Source organism: Ovis canadensis, chromosome 12 (assembly GCF_042477335.2).
Source record: "Ovis canadensis isolate MfBH-ARS-UI-01 breed Bighorn chromosome 12, ARS-UI_OviCan_v2, whole genome shotgun sequence".
Classification (NCBI taxonomy): domain Eukaryota; kingdom Metazoa; phylum Chordata; class Mammalia; order Artiodactyla; family Bovidae; genus Ovis; species Ovis canadensis.
Window position 1 is genome coordinate 28,112,289 of NC_091256.1, and position 14,222 is coordinate 28,126,510.

A 14,222-nucleotide genomic window follows, 5' to 3' on the forward strand; every position below is an offset into this window, starting at 1 on the left:
CAAAAATAAACAAATGGGACCTAATTAAAAGTAAAAGCTTCTGCACAACAAAGGAAACTATAAGCAAGGAGGAAGACAGCCTTCAGAATGGGACAAAAATAATAGCAAATGAAGCAACTGACAAACAACTAATCTCAAAAATATACAAGCAACTCGTGAAGCTTAATTCCGGAAAAATAAACAACCCAATCAAAAAATGGACCAAAGAACTAAACAGACATTTCTCCAAAGAAGACATATAGATGGCTAACAAACACAGGAATAGATGCTCAAAATCACTCATTATCAGAGAAATGAAAATCAAAACCACAATGAGGTACCATTTCATGCCAGTCAGAATGGCTGCTATCCAAAAGTCTACAAGCAATAAATGCTGGAGAGGGTGTGGAGAAATGGGAACCGTCTTACACTGTTGGTGGGAATGCAAACTAGTACAGCCACTATGGAGAACAGTGTGGAGATTCCTTAAAAAACTGGAAATAGAACTGCCTTAAACCCAGCAATCCCACTGCTGGGCATACACACTGAGGAAACCAGAACTGAAAGAGACACATATACCCCAGTGTTCATCACAGCACTGTTTATAATAGTCAGGGCATGGAAGCAACCTAGATGTCCATCAGCAGACAAATGGATAAGAAAGCTGTGGTACATATACACAATGGAGTATTACTCACCCATTAAAAAGAATACATTTGAATCAGTTCTAATGAGGTGGATGAAACTGGAGCCTATTATACAGAGTGAAATAAGCCAGAAAGAAAAACACCAATACAGTATACTAATGCATATATATGGAATTTAGAAAGATGGTAATGATAACCTTGTATGCCAGACAACAAAAGAGACACAGATGTACAGAACAGTCTTTTGGATTCTGTGGGAGAAGGAGAGGGTGGGATGATTTGGGAGAATGGTATTGAAACACGCATAATATCATATATGAAACAAATCACCAGTCCAGGTTCGATGCCTGATACAGGATGCTTGGGGCTGGTGCACTGAGATAACCCAGAGGGATGGTATGGGGAGGGTGGTGGGAGGGGGTTTCAGGATGGGAAACACATGTACACCCGTGGTGGATTCATGTTGATGTATGGCAAAACCAATACAATATTGTAAAGTAATTAGCCTACAATTAAAATAAATAAATTTATGTTTAAAAAATATAAACAAAAAAAATATGCCAGCAAATTTGGAAAACTCAGCAGTGGCCACAGGATTGGGAAAGTTCAGCTTTTATTCCAATCCCAAAGAAAGGCAATGCCAAAGAATGCTCAAACTACCACACAATTGCACTCATCTCACATGCTAGTAACATAATGCTCAAAATTCTCTAAGCCAGGCTTCAGCAATACGTGAACCATAAAATTCCAGATGTTCAAGCAGGTTTTTAAAAAGGCAGAGGAGCCAGAGGTCAAATTGCCAATATCTGCTGGATCATCGAAAAAGCAAGAGATCTCCAGAAAAACATCTATTTCTGCTTTATTGACTATGCCAAAGCCTTTGACTGTGTGGATCACAAAAAAAGAGATGGGACTTCTGAAAGAGATGGGACTATCAGACCATCTGACCTGCCTCTTGAGAAACCTATATGCAGGTCAGGCAGCAACAGTTGGAACTGGACGTGGAACAACAGACTGTTTCCAAATAGGAAAAGGAATACGTTAAGGCTGTATATTGTCACCCTGCTTATTTAACTTATATGCAGAGTACATCATGAGAAATGCTGGGCTGGAAGAAGCACAAGCTGGAATCAAGACTGCCAGGAGAAATATCAATAACCTCAGATATGCTTATGGCAGAAAGTGAAGAGGAACTAAAAAGCCTCTTGATGAAAGTGAAAGAGGAGAGTAAAAAAGTTAGCTTAAAACTTAACATTCAGAAAACTAAGATCATGGCATCTGGTCCCATCACTTCATGAGAAATAGATGGGGAAACAGTGGAAACAATGGCTGACTTTATCGTTTTGGGCTCCAAAATCACTGCAGATGGTGACTGCAGCCATGAAATTAAAAGACCCTTACTCTTTGGAAGGAAAGTTATGACCAACCTAGATAGTATATTCAAAAGCAGAGACATTACTTTGCCGACTAAGGTCCGTCTAGTCAAGGCTATGGTTTTTCCAGTGGTCCTGTATGGATGTGAGAGTTGGACTGTGAAGAAATCTAAGTGCCAAAGAATTGATGCTTTTGAACTGTGGTGTTGGAGAAGACTCTTGAGAGTCCCTTGGACTGCAAGGAGATCCAAGCAGTCCATTCTGAAGGAGATTAGTCCTGGGTGTTCATTGGAAGGACTGATGCTAAAGCTGAAACTCTAGTACATTGCCCACCTCATGCAAAGAGTTGACTTATTGGAGAAGACTGATTCTGGGAGGGATGGGGGCAGGAGGAGAAGGGGACTACAGAGGATGAGATGGCTAGATGGCATCACTGACTCAATGGACTTGAGTTTGAGTGAACTCTGGGAGTTGGTGAATGACAGGGAGGCCTGATGTGCTGTGATTCATGGGGTCGCAAAGAGTCGAACACGACTGAGTGACTGAACTGAACTGAACTGATGTCAGATTTGTAATCCCACAATTTCAATCCCTCGGTTGGAAAGATCCCGTGGAGGAAGAAGTGGCAACCCACCTCCCTATTCTTGCTCGGGAAATCCCATGGACAGAGCAGACTGTTGAACCACAGTCCGTGGGGTTTCAAGAGTTGGTTATGACTAAGTGACTAAACAACAGCAAGGCTTGTTAGTATATAACTGAAATAGTGGACACCTTAAGGACAAGAATGGTGGAGGAAACTGGAAATCTGGGATAAATTTTCATATTACATTTCACTCTATTAACTTCTGCATGCTACTCTCCAGATCTTACCTAGTTTTACTAGGTAGTAAAACTACCTAGTTTATTATTCAAATGTATTTAATTAAGCTAGCATAACTTGCTCCTGATAGTGAAGAGGACACAGTCTAATCACTGGACCTGTAGAATCGGCATTAGTTATTGATTTTTCATCTTTATTATCCTTTTTAAGTACAGTGTTACAAGTACTTGTGTGAGAACATGTGAAATCAATGATCTGTGGGTTCACCTGAATCACCTTCTGTCTTTAAGTGAAGATGAACAACAGATGACTGATGATCTACATCAAATAAGGCTTGTTCCCCAGTGAGAGATCTATTGAATTATCTCTTGACTTTTGAAAATATAATAGTTATTTTAAGTTTCTGGTACTGCATTAATGTGACCAGGCATTTCCTTTAATTAATTCAAACAGTTCACTTAGAAAACATCCTCTTAGAAATATTTTATGGAGATGGATTTACCCTTTTTTGCCTTCTTAAGCACAAGTTTTGCCAACACATTTGACACAGTTGTCAATGTTATTATGCTAGTCAATAGTGACAGAGAGTACAAAGTTCAAAAATCTCCAATTGATAGGAGTTGGCATATATGTTATTAATCTAAAGTCAAAATTTGTTGGTTTACTTAGGACTTTGGATTAAAAATTTGGATCAGGATTTTGATATGAAACCAGATATCTTTAAGGCTAATATATGACATGACACACCCTGTGATCTTTTATACAGCAAAATTATTTTGCCACGTATCTGAGAAGAGATGTAAATACCCTGCTATGTGATCTAGTTACTTTCTAATAACTAGTTCTAAAAAAATTTAGTAACTATGTAATAAAAAATATGAGACTCAAGATGAAAGTTTCAAAGAAAATACATCTGTACTGCTTCATGCCATCACAGCTTCTGTGGACAATTTAAATATTTTGAAATACATTTGGCAGTATCTTTACAATTAAAAAAGATACGCTTTTGTCCTGTGAACTTTGAATTATGTTTTGCCCCCATTATTATGAAACTAATGCTGACAGCATTAAGATATCTTAGCTTACCATCTTTAATATTATAGGAGGAAAATTCAGTTCCATATAGGTTGATTATTTGTGATATTCATGGTTTATTATCATGGATAATATGTAGTCCTTTAAGTAATATACCTAGTTATTTTATGATTTAATGTGCTGATTCTAAGATAAGTAAGTGGCAGAAAGCAGAAACAAAGACACACATTAGCCATCACATGGAATAAGGTATAATAAGTGTTAAATCATAAATTTTGAAATTAGAGTTCTCTTAGAAGTCAGTCTGGAGAAGGCAATGGCAACCCACTCCAGTACTCTTGCCTGGAAAATCCCATGGAAGGAGGAGCCTGGTAGGCTTCAGTCCATGGGGTCGCTGAGTCGGGCACAACTGAGCAACTTCACTTTCACTTTCATGCATTGGAGAAGGAAATGGCAACCCCCTCCAGTGTTCTTGCCTGGAGAATCCCAGGGACAGAGGAGCCTAGTGGGCTGCCATCTATGGGGTCGCACAGAGTCAGACATGACTGAAGCAACTTAGCAGCAGTAGCAGCAGAAGTCAATCATCTAATTCATATCTCGCTTTGACCCATGTATTTGTTTTATTCAGGCATTTAATCTTTTTTCCATTTCCACTCATAAGAAAATATTTTTCGCATGTAAAAGTCATTGTACTTTTATAATAAAAGTATAATGACTTACCATATTACATTAGTTTCAGGTGTACTACATAGAGATTTGATATTTTTATACATTACAGAATGATCACTATAAGTTCAGTTATCATCCATCACCAAAAGTAATATAATATTTTAGCTATATATAATATTATTATTGATATTCCCCATTCTGTATATAATATTCCCATAACTTATATATTTTGTAATTGGAAATTTGTACCTGTTAATCTCTATCACTTGTTTTGCCCAGCCTCTCCTCCTCCCTGGAAATCACCTGTTTGTTCTCTATATCTAAGTCTATTTCTGTTTTTTATTTGTTTGAAAAATTATACTTTAACTGATTGAAACCTCATTACATGTTATCTGCAGTTTAATGTTTTATATATGCAGTACTTTACTTAATACTGCATACTAAGCTGACTTAAAACATTCTGGCTTTGATGAAGTTTCAGTTCAGTCGCTCAGTCGTGTCTGACTCTTTGCGACCCCATGAATCGCAGCACACCAGGCCTCCCTGTCCATCACCAACTCTTAGAGTTCACTCAGACTCACGTCCATCGAGTCCGTGATACCATCCAGCCATCTCATCCTCTGTTGTCCCCTTCTCCTCCTGCCCCCAATCCCTCCCAGCATCAGAGTCTTTTCCAATGAGTCAACTCTTCTTATGAGGTGTCCAAAGTACTGGAGTTTCAGCTTTAGCATCATTCCTTCCAAAGAAATCCCAGGGCTGATCTCCTTCAGAATGGACTGGTTGGATCTCTTTGCAGTCCAAGGGACTCTCAAGAGTCTTCTCCAACACCACAGTTCAAACCCATCAATTCTTTGGCGCTCAGCCTTCTTCACAGTCCAACTCTCACATCTATACATGACCACAGGAAAAACCATAGCCTTGACTAGACGGACTTTAGTCGGCAAAGTAATGTCTCTGCTTTTGAATATACTATCTAGGTTGGTCATAACTTTTCTTGCAAGGAGTAAGCGTCTTTTAATTTCATGGCTGCAGTCACCATCTGCAGTGATTTTGGAGCCCAGAAAAATAGTCTGACACTGTTTCCACTGTTTCCCCATCCATTTCCCATGAAGTGATGGGACCAGATCATGATCTTCATTTTCTGAATGTTGAGCTTTAAGCCAACTTTTTCACTCTCCTCTTTCACTTTCATCAAGAGGCTTTTTAGTTCCTCTTCACTTTCTGCCATAAGGGTGGTGTCATCTGCATATCTGAGGTTATTGATATTTCTCCCAGCAATCTTGATTCCAGCTTATGTTTCTTCCAGTCCAGCATTTCTCATGATGTACTCTGCATATAAGTTAAATAATCAGGGTGACAATATTGATGACGTTTACCCACAGTCAAAATAACTAGATTCATATTTTGTTAATATGCCATATATCAACCAATTTTGCCCTTATTTTCATATATACCATTGAGAGATTGATTTTTTCTTTTTAATGGTTTCAGCATTATGTATCATCTTATTGTAGATATTTTATATTGATATAAAGAAAAACTACTTTAAAACTTGATTGGGAACCAATGATAAACTCATCAGAAACTTATTACAGTAACATATAGATGTTTATTCTGAGGTGATTTAATTTTGGATGGATGAAACAAAAGTTTTATTCCATCTCTCTATATCTGTATGCAAAGGGGGATTGGTTCTAGAACCCCCAATGGATATAAAAATCTAAAGATGCTCAAGTGCCTTATTTAAAATGGTATTTTTATTTCCATAACACTGGGAGATGTACTGAAAAAGATATTTCTGTAATTTATGTCAAAAAGTGTTCAGCCTCTGATTTCCTCCAAGTTTAATAGTATCTGGATTAATGTTTAGGTCTTTAACCCATTTTGAGTTCATTTTTGTGTATGGTATTAAAGAATGTTTTCATTCCATTCTTTTACACGTAGCTTTCCAGTTTTCCTAGCCCTACTTAATGAAGAGACTGTATTTTCTCCATTGTATATTCTTGCCTCCTTTGTCTTGGATTAATATGTCACAGGTGTGTGGGTTTATTTCAGGGCTTTCTGTCCTGTCTCATTGAGTTCTATTTCTGGTTTTTGTTTTGTTTTTTGTTTTTTTTTTGTCAGTGCCATACTGTTTTGATTACTGTAGCTTGGTTGTATAGTGAAGCCAGGGTGCCTGATCTTTCCAACTCCATTTTACTTCCTTAAAATTGCTTTGGCTATCCAAGGTCTTTTGTGTCTCCATATAAATTTTAAGATGTTTTTGTTCTAGTTCTATGAAAAATACCATTGGTAATTTGATAAGAATGACATTGAATCTGTAGATTGTCTTGGATTATATAGTCATTTTGACAATATTGACTCTTTCAATCCAAAAACATGGTAAATCTTTCCATGTTTTTGTGTTCCCTTTGGTCTCTTTCATCAGCATCTTATAGTTTTCAGAGTACAGGTCTTTTGCCATCTTAAGTTGGTTTAGTTCTAGTTTTTTTTTTTGTTTTTTGGTGCTATAGTAAATGGAATTATTTCTTTGATTTCTCTTTCTGGACCTTTCATTGATAGTGTATAGGGATGCAACTGATTTCTGTGTAATAATTTTTTATCCTGCAACTTTTTGCATTTATTTTTTTTTACTGAATTAATTGATGAGCTCTAATAGTTTTCTGGCAGAATCTTTAGACTTTCCTATACATAGTATCATGTCATTTGCATACAGTTTTACTTCTTGGTTTCAAATTTGGATTCCTTTTATTTCTTTTCCTCCCTGATTGATGTGGCTGGGAATAAAATTTGAATAAAAGTGGCAAGAGTTTACATTCTCATCATATTCCTGATCTTAGAGGAAATGCTTTCAGCTTTTCACCATTGCATATGGTGGAAACAAGGGATTAGTCTCCAAAATTTACAAACAGCTCAACATAAAAAGCGAACAAACAAACAACCCAATCAAAAAATAGACAGGATCTAAAGAGAGATTTTTCCAAAGAAGGCATACAGATGTTAAAGAGGCACATGAAAAGATGCTCAACATCTCTATAATTAATATAGAAATGAAATCAAAACTATTAGTACAATGAGATATCACTTCACCCCAGTCAGAATATCTGTCATCAAAACATCTGCCAACAGTAAAAGCTGGAGTGGATGGGAGAAAAGAAAACCCTCTACTTTGTTGATGGGAATGTAAATTGGTACAGCTACTGTGGAGAACAGTACGGATTTCCTTAAAAAAAAATCTAAAAATAGAAGTACCATATGATACGGCGATCCCACTCTTTGGCAAATATATAGAGAAAGACTTGATTTCAAATGATACATGTACCCCAGTGGTCATTGCAGCATTGTTTACACTAGTCAAGACATGTAAGCGACTTGAATGTTTATTAACAGATGAGAGGATAAGGAAGATGTGGTACATACATACAATGGAACACCACTCAGTCATTAAAAAGTGTGAAATAATGCCATTTGCAGCAAGGACAGACATGGAGATGACCACACTAAGTGATATAATTCAGAAAGACAAATATTATTTGATATTACTTATATGCAGAATCTAAAAAGAAAGATACAAACAAACTATTTATAAAACAGAAAATGACTCACAGACTTAGAGAATGAACATATGGTTACCAGGGAGGGGAAATGTGGCAGAGGGGAAGGATAGATTGGGTATTTGGACACTGCTATATTTAAAATGCCTTTTCATTAAATAGATAAATAGATAAAATGGTGTACTATTCACATAATAGCCTGCACACATCCTCCCATGTACTTTAAATCATCTCTACATTGGTTACATAATAAGTATTGTTAATACAATATAAAAGCTATGTACATAGTTTCCTTTTTAGAACTTTCAGAATTATTTTTTTCTGAGTATTTTGAATCCATGGTTATTTGAGTTTGAAGACACAGAACCTGCTGATAAGAAGGATATTTGTTGTTGTTCACTTGCTAAGTCATGTCCAGCTCTTTGTAACCCCATGGACAGTAGCATCCCAGGCTTCCCTGTCCTTTGCTATCCCTGGAGTTTGCTCAAATTCATGTCCATTGAGTTGACTATATTATCTATATTATCCATGTCTAAAATCAGAACAACAAGCATTAAGAAAGACTGTATTTTTCATTGTTGTGAAAAGATAAATCTTTCTGCAATAGGGAATATCATTGAGTCTTCTTATGTTTTAAGCAAAACTATAGAAAATATATGCAATTTGGTAAGAGAAATTTACAGAATGTTTTTAAGGAGAAAAATCAAGCTCAATGAGAGTAAATAAAACATCTAGTATACTATCATAATGTCTTCTATGTGCTACTTCCTTAATTTATAATTGCTGAATAAGTAAAATGAAATGAGGCAGCATCAGAGACTTCTGGCATAAATAACTTTATCATAGAACTAATTGGTCAAAAACATCCATTCTGTTCTTATGAAGAAATTACAATTACTTATCAATATTCTATATCTAGTCCAAGTTTCTGCTTATAATGTAGAGGGTTGGGTAGTGTATCCCCCATATCCATGCCCCCTAGACCCTCAGAATGTGACATTATTTAGAAATAGCATATCTTTGCAGACATCATTTAGAATCTTGAGATGATATCATCCTGGATTTAGATGAGGTAGTCATTCCAATGACTGATGTCCTTAGAAGAATGGACACAGAGGAAGTCATATAGGGGAAGCCTTGTGAAGATGGTGGTAGAGACTGGAATGATGCTGCCACAGCCAAGAAACACCAGGACTGCCAGAAGCCAGAAGAGACAAGGATTCCCCCCCTAGAAATTTCACAGGGAACATGACCATGCCCTCACCTTGATATTGGACTTCTGTTCTCAGAAATGTGAGAGAAAAATTCTGCTTCTTTAAGCCATGAAATTTATAATAATTTTTTTTTGCAGTAGATCTAGGAAACTAATACAGGTATAGAAGGCTAAAGCGTGCATTATTCTCATCCTTAACATAAGAACATAGTTTACATAAGCTACCAAACCACAATTTTTGATGGTTGGAGGGCATCCAACTAACTCAAAATCTAGACATCAAAGAGGAGGAGACAGGTACTTGATTCCTTGGGATAAACAACAGACAGGTGTCATATGAATCTGTAACAGTAAATCAGCTAATCTTTTTTAAAGAATTGCTGAAGGCTGACTGTGGCACTGATTAGAAAATAGAACCCATGGCACCTGTATGCTGGATGGAAATTCAGGGACATTTGGACTCTCACCCAGTGAACTAGTTAGTAGTTGTGAGAAAGATCTGGGCACAGCAAGAGGCCAGGAAAGTCATCTGCATGTGGTTCAGGAGTGGGAAAACATGTGCAGAGGCCACATGTCATGGGGAAGGATGAGTGACCTCACCTGCATTCTTCTCCATTACCTCTATTCAAAGTCTTTAATGATGGGAAAATCACAGCAAATTCAGTCAATACTGGGGCACCAGTTAAGAAAACTTGGGTTTCAGAAAGACAGAGGGAGGGAGAGGAAAATGTCTTGAATTCAGATTATTAGAGAACTTCTACTTCTGGATGAGGGACAAGATAAATAAGAAGCCCCACCAGATACAGGATGCAGTACACACCTAAAATGGGTACTATAACAGAATAATAGACAAATACTCTCTCATGAGTATTCACTATGACCACCACCATCAGGACAGCAAGTGTACAGTGAAAAGTAATAGCATCTCGGATGGGGCTGAAAGCAAGGTCAGAGGAAAGACCTTACCCTGTAGGGGCGCTGATATCATGAAAAACTCACTGGAAGGCATAAGGTGACCTTAAAAGAACATGATGCCTGTGGGTAGCTGATAAGAACTGATAGAAATAAGAAACCTCAGTTCAGTTCAGTTCAGTCGCTCAGTCGTGTCCGACTCTTCCAACCCCATGAATCGCAGAATGCCAGGCCTCTCTGTCCATCACCAACTCCCGGAGTTCACTCAAACTCATGTCCATCGAGTCAGTGATGCCATCCAGCCATCTCATCCTCTGTCGTCCCCTTCTCCTCCTGCCCCCAATACCTCCTAGCATCAGAGTCTTTTCCAATGAGTCACTCTTCACATGAGGTGGCCAAAGTACTGGAGTTTCAGCTTTAGCATCATTCCTTCCAAAGAACACCCGGGACTGATCTCCTTCAGAATGGACTGGTTGGATCTCCTTGCAGCCCAAGGGACTCCCAAGAGTCTTCTCCAACACCACTGTTCAAAAGCATCAATTCTTCGGTGCTCAGCTTTCTTCACAGTCCAACTCTCACATCCATACAGGACCACTGGAAAAACCATAGCCTTGACTAGACGGACCTTAGTCGGCAAAGTAATGTCTCTGCTTTTGAATATGCTATCTAGGTTGGTCATAACTTTTCTTCCAAGGAGTAAGCATCTTTTAATTTCATGGCTGCAGTCACAATCTGCAGTGATTTTGGAGCCCCCAAAAATAAAGTCAGCCACTGTTTCCACTGTTTCCCTATCTATTTCCCATGAAGTGATGGGACCAGATGCCATGATCTTCATTTTCTGAATGTTGAGCTTTAAGCCAACTTTTTCACTCTCCTCTTTAACTTTCATCAAGAGGCTTTTTAGTTCCTCATCACCTTCTGCCATAAGGTGGTGTCTTCTGCATGTCTGAGGTTATTGATATTTCTCCCGGCAATCTTGATTCCAGCTTATGTTTCTTCCAGTCCAGCGTTTCTCATGATGTACTCTGCATATAAGTTAAATAAGCAGAGTGACAATATACAGCCTTGAATGATGCTCACTCAGTTCCTGATTAGATTGATTCAACTGCCCACATTAAGGTCTATCATAAAACAGTTGTGCCTACAGAGAGAATTAGTATTAACACTTAATCTCAGTGTCTAAGGCTCTACAGAAGACATCAGCTTTTAACCAAAAAAAAAAAAAAATTAGATACCCAAGTAAGCAAGAAAAATCAACACATATTCAAGAAACAAAGCGAAGAATATCATCAATGTTAAGGAAGATACAGGATTTGAAATTATTAGCTATAGAATATGAAATAGCTATGATTAATGTGTGGACTTCCCAGGCAGAGCTAGTGATAAAGAACTTACCTGCCAATGCAGGACACATAAGAAATGCAGCTTCGATCCCTGGCCTGGGAAGATCCTTGGGAGAAGGACATGGCAACCCACTCCAGTATTCTTGCCTGGAGATTCCCATGGACAGAGGGGCTGGTAGGCTACGGTCCATGGGGTCAGAAAAAGCCAAACACAACTGAAATGATATAGCATGCATGCATGATTAATATGTAAGATTTTTTAGTGTAAAAAGGGAAAAAACATAATTAAGTAATTTCAGCACAGAGATAAAAATTATAAGAAATAATAAAAAAGAATTATAGAAATTAAAAACATGATAACAAAGATAAGAATGCCTTCAACAGATTCATCAAAGAAAAAAGAAAAAATTGGCTACATCAAAACTGAAGTAGTAAATAAAGCTGTCTAATGCACAGTATAAATATAGACAATTATACTGCATTATAATTATATGATAGCTATCCTATAGGAGCAATTCTACTACTATACATTAATGTCTTAAAGTAGCATGCTGTATACCACAGGCTTATGCAATGTTACATGTCAAATTTGTTCAGACAAGATTAGGCCCATTTAGTAAACTAATACTCAAAATTCTGCAAACCAGGCTTTAACAATACATGAACTGTGAAATTCCAGATGTTCAAGCTGGTTTTAGAAAAGGCAGAGGAACCAGAGATCAAATTGCCAACATCTGCTGGATCATCAAAAAAGTAAGAGAGTTCCAGGAAAAACATATATTTCTGCTTTATTGACTATGCCAAAGCCTTTGACTGTGTGGATCACAATAAACCGTGGAAAATTCTTCAAGAAATGGGAATACCAGACCACCTGACCTGCCTCTTGAGAAACCTACATGCAGGTCAGGAAGCAACAGTTAGAACTGGACATGGAACAAAAGACTGGTTTCAAATAGGAAAAGGAATATGTCAAGGCTGTATATTGTCACCCTGCTTATTTAACTTGTATGCAGAGTACATTATGAGAAACGCTGGGCTGGAGGAAGCACAAGCTGAAATCGAGATTGTCGGGAGAAATATCAATAACCTCAGATATGCAAATGACACCACCCTTATGGCAGAAAGTGAAGAAGAACTAAAAAGCCTCTTGATGAAAGTGAAAGAGGAGAGTGAAAAAGTTGGCTTAAAGCTCAACATTCAGAAAACTAAGATCATGGCATCTGGTCCCTTCACTTCATGAAAATTAGATGGGGAAACAGTGGAAACAGTGGCTGACTTTATCTTTTTGGGCTCCAAAATCAATGCAGATGGTGATTGAAGCCATGAAATTAAAAGACGCTTACTCCTTGGAAGAAAAGTTATGACCAACCTAGACAACATAGTAAAAAGCAGAGACATTGCTTTGTCAACAAAGGTCTGTCTAGAAAGGCTATGGTTTTTCCAGTAGTCATGTATGGATGTGAGAGTCGGACTATCAAGAAAGCTGAGTGCCAAAGAATTGATACTTTTAACTGTGGTGTTGGAGAAGACTCTTGAGAGTCCCTTGGACTGCAAGAAGATCCAACCAGTCCGTCCTAAAGAAGACCATTCCTGGGTGTTCATTGGAAAGACTGATGTTGAAGCTGAAACTCCAATACTTTGGTCACCTGATGCGAAGAGCTGATTCAGTGAAAAGACCCTGATGCTGGGAAAGATTGAGAGCAGCAGGAGAAGGTGACAACAGAAGATGAGATGGTTGGATGGCATCACCAACTCAATGAACATGGGTTTGGGTGGACTCCGGGAGTTGGTGATGGACAGAGAGGCCTGGTGTGCTGCAGTTCATGGGGTCGCAAAGAGTCAGACATGACTGAACCAATGTACTGAACTGAACTGAGGGAAGTAGGGCTCTAAACATGTCAAATTTATTCAATGAGAAAAAAAAAAAAAACACCCTGAAGTGTTTCAAAGACATTTTCAAAAGAATTTAGAAACAAACTACAGACTGGGAGAAATATTCATAAATACCCTATCATGAGAAAAACAGTCTGGCAGGATACATGCATCCCAAGTTTCATCGCAGCACTGTTTACATAGCAAGCAAGCTAAATGTCTATCAACAGAGAAGTGGATAAAGAAGATTTGGTACATATATATAATGGAAAACTGCTTAGCTATTACAAAGAGTGAAATGCCATTTGCAGCAACATAGATGAACCTAGAGATCGTCATCCTGAGTAAAGTAAGTTAGTGAAGGAGAAGTATCGTAGGACATCCCATATATGTGGAATCTAAAAAGAAATGATACAAATGAACTTACAAAACAGAAACAGACTCACAGACTTAGAGAAATGGAACTTATCATTGCCAGAGGGAAAGATGAGGGAAAGAATATTTAGGGACTTTGCTATGAACACACTGCTATATTTAAAATGGATAACCAACAAGGACCTTCTATATAGCACATGGAGCTCTGTTCAGGGTTACGTGTTAGCCTGGAAAAATTTCTATAATACATTAAGAAATTTCAATATTTATTAATGATAAGCCAAATGAAAGTGGGTAGACACTTAAGGAGACCTTTTGCTGAAGAGGATACAGGACGTCACATGATAGACGACTGAACGTCATTAGTTCAGTTCAGTTCAGTTCAGTTCAGTCGCTCAGTCGTGTCCAATTCTTTGCGACCCCATGAACT